Genomic DNA, 7,675 nt, shown 5'->3' with positions numbered 1-7,675 from the left:
CTCACTTCCAGACCAAAACCTGAACTCGATTTCAACCTCTAAAACTACCATGAAAATAAGAATGACTGTCCACTTTTTCAGAGGCGGAGAACATGTTTACCTGCACATACAATAATATATGTCCCTGGTTTTATTAGATATTTTAGCAGTCATCCAAAACGACAACGGAACAAACAAACAGAAAAAAGAATACCTGGTTTTATTTAATACAAAACTGAAGTGATACTGATATTATGAGATCTATATAATAACATAGATGCTACTTTTACATTTTTTATACAATGTCAGCTCTCTAACTGATTGCGTGTGGTTTTTCATTTTCTGTGTATGCTTTGTGTATATTATGTTGTTTGTCTGACTATAGTAAAAGAATCAATTAATCTCTCTTTCTCTTTCTCACTCTCTCTCTCTCTCTCACACCATATACTCATACTCCTACAATACACTCATGTGAGCATAGGATAATATAAATTTAAACATAAATATATAAATATGTATGTGGATGTATATATATATACATACTTGTATATATATTTATACATACATGTATATTTATATACATATATATGTATATCTTTACACTCAACACACTCACAAATATATGCATATATATATGTGTGTACATATATGTATATATGTATTTATGTATGTATATATATATATATATATATATATATATATATATATATATATATATATATATATATATATATATATATATATGCATATATATGTGTGTGTACGTGTGTGTGTATTTATTCAAACGTATATGCATATGTACATGTGTGTGTGTGTGTGTGTGTGTGTGTGTGTGTGTGTGTGTGTGTATACAAACATACTTACAAACCCATATATCGAATATATGCACACACACACACACACACACGCACGCACACCTATAAACTTGCTTATATAGATATATATGTATGTATGCTTGCGTGCGCGCCTACGTGTGTCTGTGTGTGGGCGTTTATATGTATATAACTACATGTGTATATGTTTATATGTATATAATATGTATGTATGCGTGTGCATATACAGTTAAACACATGCACATATATGCATGCATACGCATATACATACATTCAAAAATACAAGAGTACACCTCATTCCAAAATTAAGTACTTGGTCTATAATGATAAAACAAATATATCCATGTTCTTTCTGTGGTTTTACTCATTGGTGACTGGTTATTCTTCCAATCCCGTATAATCAATTAACTCCAGTGTTTCTCAAATTTGGTTTATAATTTTTACTCTTCATAATCCTGTCACCGACTTAATCCCTTTGTCTGTCCGTGTTTGTCCCCCCCCCCCTATGTTTAGCCCTTTCTGCGCAATAAAGAAACAAGAAACGTTAGCACGTCTGGCGAAATGCTTAACGGTATTTCGTCTGTCTTTACATTCTGAGTTCAAATTCCGCCGAGGTCGACTTTGCCTTTCATCCTTTCGGGGGTCGATTAAATAAGTACCAGTTACGCACTGGGGTCGATGTAATCGACTTAATCCTTTTGTCTGTTCTTGTTTGTCCCCTCTATGTTTAGCCCCTTGTGAGCAATAAACAAATAAGGAACGTTAGTACGCCGGGCGAAATGCTTAGCGGTATTTCGTCTGCCGTTACGTTCTGAGTTCAAAGTCCACCGAGGTCGATTTTGCCTTTCATTCTTTCGGGGGTCGATTAAATAAGTACCAGTTAGGCACTGGGATCGATGTAATCGACTTAATCCCTTTGTCTGTCCTTGTTTGTCCCCTTTATGTTTAGCCTCCTGTGGGTAATAAAGAAATAAATAATATTATGCATTATAAACAAATGACCTTGATGTCATTTGCTATCAGCAGTTGATTGTATGTTTTCAGCCATCCATACAATCGTGGCACAGCTGACATTTTCGAACTCACCTAGGAGAGTTGTGAACGACAACATCTATTATTTATTTGCCATTATGTATTAATCCTCAACTTGCACTGTAAATGCATGACCTTCAATTTGTGGCTATTATCAACAGTTACTTACTTTCAATCCCTTTTCATGTCTCATTTGTGGCACCAACCATCCCATATGCAGTTCAAGATAGATACATAATTGCTAATGCATTCTTACATTTATACATACGAACGTGTGTGTGTGTGTATGTGTGCATATATACATGCATTTATATATACATACATACACGATATATACATACATACATACACCTGTGTATATACACACACCGGAATTATGACTTGCATCCTTACATTTATACATGCATACACATACATGCTTGCGGTGTATGTATTTGTTGATGTGTTTCTGCATGTATGTCTATATGTATGTGTGTATATATATATATATATATACACATGCACATATATACATACGCACACACACACACACACTCACACACACGTATATATGTATTGATGTGTGCATATATTTCTTTATGTGTGTGCATATGCTTACATACACATATATATACTTACACATGTACAACTAGAGACAGAAAGATTCCCATACATATAACAGAGAGATATGATTTTTTAAAGTAGTGAGAAGAGAGGACAGACACAAGTGAGTGAAGGTGGGGAAAGACTCACTTAGGATGAAAGTAATTTTTTTCTGACATACTTTTATTTCCGTTTCTCTACAGCTTCCACTTATTGTTTTATTTTCAGCGTTTATCCTAAAGAATTACGTGGAGAGAAACATTTTCATGAGTCTATATTCTTCTAACCACTGAAACCGTTGTAACTTCAGTAATTTTTTTTTTTTTAAACTATTAATCATTGTTTCTAGCTTCAAACAACAAATGTAATAACAATATATTAAATTTTGTTTTTTTATAATTATATTTAGATATACTATTCTAAGCATTTCGCCCGGCGTGCTAACGTTTCATCCAGCTCACCGATTAGGTCGGCACTAGTACGCAAATGGTACTTGATTTATCGACCCGGAAAGGATGAAAGGCAAAGTCGACCTCGGCGGAATTTGAACTCAGAACGTAAAGGCAGACAAAATACCGCTAAGCATTTCGCCAGACGTGCTAACGTTTCTTATTTCTTTATTGCCCACAAAGGGCTAAACATAGAGGGAACAAACAAGGACAGACAAAGGGATTAAGTTGATTACATCGACCTCAGTGCATAACTGGCACTTATTTTATGGACCCTGTAAGGGTGAAAGGCAAAGTCGACCTCGGTGGAATTTGAACTCAGAATGTAAAGACAGGCGAAATACCGCTAAGCATTTCGCCCGGCGTGCTAACGTTTCTGCCAGCTCGCCGCTTTATAATTATATTTAGGTATTCCTTTCTACTCTAGGTACGACCTCAGTACGCAACTGGTACTTAATTTATCGACCCCAAAAGGATGAAAGGCGAAGTCGACCTCGTCGGAATTTGAAATCAGAACGTAAAGACAGACATAATACCGCTATGCTAACGTTTCTGCCAGCTCGCCACATTATAATTATATTTAGATATTGAGAAACAAAAATGAACATAAGACTCATATTTTCAAGGGAAACAACTTTGAATAGCTAATATTAATAAGTTATTTCCCTTGAAATCTTTACTTATTGATTTTTTCTTCTCCTTATAATCTGTCATGTCGTACATTTACGTAAACACATGGAGTTATTCCAGTACGCATCCATTTCGCCTAACCTTTCAATAACTCTACTGCAAACCATAGGCTATTCACCTTTCGACTAAGTTTGTTGTTTGCTTAGCTAATGAAAGTTTGCTTCCTTCAGTCACGCAGCGTGTAAATTAAAAAGGTTACTTATAAAGATAAGCAACGCTGTGCTGGTTACGTATTGTTTAAACAAAGTTAGAGAGAACAGCATGCAGGGACACATATACAACCCACTTCCAACTTCATTTCCTCTAAGTAAAATAAATATGTTTTTCAACATAATTTTCTTCAAATTAATTTTAGATGGTACAGATTCTGATTATATCAGAAATTGCTGACAAAAAATTTTTCGGAGTGAGTAGGAGTTTCGGATAATTCACACGAATCGACGTTGTTTCTTGATAACTTTCAGAAAAAATAGATATTACTAAAGGAATGTTTTCATTAAAAGAAAGAAAAATGCTTTTCAGGTGGCGTAAATTACGATAATATCGGAATTTAATGTAAAAACAAACAAACACAAAATGTTGGGCGTGCACATTTACATACTTACGCACCATACATGTGTGTGTGTGTGTGTGTGTGTGTGCGTGTGTAAATTTTTTTCAAAATTTCAAGTTTCATTTTTTACTCACGCACACATATATATATATACATACATACATACCTACCTACATACATACATACATACATACATACATACATACACAAAATTAAACTTAAAATTTTGAAAAGATTTGGTGGTGTGTGTCACAATGTGTGCAAGCCTACCAACTTTTTTACACACACACACACACACATACACACACACATACACACACACACGCGCGCACGCACGCGCGACAAGCTTCTCCACTGTTTCCGTGTACCATATTCACTCACAAACATTGGTCATCTTGAGGCTATAGTAGAAACCACTTGACCAAGACGTCGTACATATTGGGCAAGTACACAAATGCCTTTCATTACATCCTGTAGTAAGACGGCAAGCTGGCGAAAACTTTAACACGTCAGGCAAAATGCTTAGCGGTATTTCGTCTACCGTTATGTTCTGAGTTCAAATTCCGCCGAGGTCGACTTTGCCTTTCATCCTTTCGGGGTCGATTAAATAAGTACCAGTTACGCACTGGAGTCGATATAATCGACTTAATCCGTTTGTCTGTCTTTGTTTGTCCCCTCTGTGTATAGCCCCTTGTGGGCAGTAAAGAAATAGGTATTTCGTCCGTCTTTACGCTCTGAGTTCTAATTCCGCCGGGGTCGACTTTACCATTCATCCATTCGAAGTCGATAAAAGAAAGTACCAGCTGAACACCAGAATCGATGTAATCTATTTAGTCCGTTCCCGAACTTGTTGGCTTTGTGCTCAAATGTGAAACCATTATATCCTTTGGCATGTGACTGAGGAACGAGCTTCTTCACCACACTGATTTACGTGTAATTTGTTATGAGTTTTATTTCTTTAGCTCTGGACATTTTTATAATTATCATAATTTAATCTCTGGTTCTTAGTTTTCGCTCACCGAAATAGTTTGATGGACTATTTAATGAAATTCATAAAATGTTATTTTCATTATGAAGTAAAACAAAAAAAAATAATGATTAGATAATTGCGATGAAAGGGGTCAGTTTTAGTAGAGTATATACGCCTTAATCATCTTATCCGAAACGGATTTATTCATTTAAATACTCGTGTTAAAGTCTCTATTTTTCACCCCTTTTCCAACAAACCCCATCATCCATTTATATCTAACTGAAGAGTCTTTCAAAGACACACGATCTGCCAAAAATAGCAACCGAATCTCCTTAAAATCGCTTCTTACCATCTTAGATATGAGTGGATCAGTTTCGAAAACGATGTCGAACATAACTCTAAAGCAACAGGTAGTGCGCGGCCGGAAAACCTTTATTCACAAATTAGTTCGATAAGTGTTGATCTTGAATTAACCAACAATAAAAGTAATCATAAAAACAACCTTTCCGTCGCACAATCTTAAAGAAAAGAGAAGAAATTCATAAAAATTTTAATTATTTTACTTTAATTGCTAGACAATACTTTACTGAGAAAAGTATTTGCAATTTTGATTCTGGATCGATATTTGTATCACTCAACTTGACATATACGTCTGAAAAATTAAGTCTGGTGCATGCTAAGGATATTAAAATATATCCTCTTGTCTTTTTATGTGTTTTCGATATCTAACAAAAAATGACATTCCCCGATTTTAACTTCATTGTTTGAAATTCATTATACGGAGTCATTTGGAAAATAGCCAATAACCAATTTTAGAATTTTTTTTTTGTTTGTTTTTGCAAAAATCTTAATGTTATAGTGTTCAATTCTCTTCGTTGTCTACAATAATTATGCAATAGTTATTCTTAATATGTCCAAGTACAAATAAATTAAACATTCTTATCAGTAAACTCCAAAAAGTTGTATGAAGAACAAACAAGCAAAGGGCAACATTATAAATAAAGCGAGATAATGAGATAATCAATTTTATTTTGAAAGATGAAATACAACAGATTTAAACATTCCAGATTTGGCCCAAATCAAGGACAAAATGAAACAAAAAGAGAGAGAAAAAAAAAAAAAGAAGTTAACAGAATTATAACAGGAAAAAAATATTTTACTATATCGCTACATTGAATTAATAATCTTCGACTTCAGGTGTTGTGGATGTTATGAATTAACTGTTATCACCAACTAGCGTAGCTAGAGTGCGTGCTGCCCGGGGCGGCCCTTCCATTTGCTGCCCTTGGACCCGACAAATTCCACATATTGCCTACAGCAGACCCAAAAGTACCGCCCCTTTTAAAGTGCCGACCGTGGCGGACCGCCCCTGTAGATCCCACCCTCCAGCTACACTAGTGTTATCACCAGAATCCTACTGAAAATTTCTGTTCGTACTTCCCATGTTACTATCTTCTTGTAACCTTGTACCGTAACAAATGTAAACAATGCAATAAGGCTAAAGTATGTAAATTCTGTGCGACTTTTTGGCTTGCATTTATATAGCAAGTAGATATTTCAAGGCTCACTAAAAGACTCGCGAAAAATTATGGTAAACAGAATATAAAATTTCCTTTCCTTCTCTTTCCAAGTAATTAATTTTTGTAAGCTTGTCGATACTAAATAACAATGAGAAAAAGGTAACTCGGACTCTAAGAAACATACGTTTATTGTAACAAAAAAATGATTATAAAGATAAGACTACGCAAGAGTCAAAGCAAAACAAAATTATCCTTTAATCTCATCACATTTGCAAATCCATCTTCGTTACAAGTCGACTGCGTTCCCATCACCTTTAAACGTGAGCTCTTCAAAATTACGTTGAACGTGGATCTTATCACGTTGGCGAGAGGGAAAGACAACTCTCGTTTAATTTCTGCTGGTTCTTAACATAATTAACTTGATGAAAAAAAACGTAAATGAGAAAATGAGAGAAATCTATCCTTTTTTTACCAGCTGACACATATTTACTATCATTAGTGGAAGTGATCAGTAATAAATTTGACTTAGATCTTGCACTAATTGCACAAAAAGCGATAAAAATAGCAATTTTCATGGAAACAAAAAAAGTTTGCACTTGGATCTTGGCAAAAGTCGAAATGAAATAAACCAATTATGAAGATAAAAATAAAAATGGACATAAATATTAGAAAATCTAATTGCTACAATGATTAATTACACATTGTTTGAGAAAAACGTTTCGTTATTCCTTTTCTTTTTTTTTTTTTGTTCTTTTCCAAATGTCACTGAGTGCATGCCATGCAGTGTATATCAATGTATGTGTGACAGTAGTTGTGGGGATGTCCATTTTTATACAAAGCTATTTCTAAAAAATTTCATTCAATTCATCGCAGAAGCAGTGTGTGTGTACATGAAAAATAGAAGTTAAGTATGCACTGAGAATAGTTAAAATATTTTTTCATTAATATATTTAAAGCTTCAAGGCGGCGAGCCGGGAGAAATTCTTAGTGATATTTCGTTTGTCTTTATGTTCTGAGTTCAAATTCCGCCGGGGTCGACTCTGGCTTTCATCCTTTCGGTGGTCGAT

The sequence above is a fragment of the Octopus bimaculoides genome, chromosome 2 (assembly GCF_001194135.2).
Source record: "Octopus bimaculoides isolate UCB-OBI-ISO-001 chromosome 2, ASM119413v2, whole genome shotgun sequence".
NCBI classification, from domain to species: Eukaryota; Metazoa; Mollusca; class Cephalopoda; order Octopoda; family Octopodidae; genus Octopus; species Octopus bimaculoides.
The sequence above is the reverse complement of the archived record's forward strand: the minus strand, read 5'-3'. Positions refer to the sequence as shown.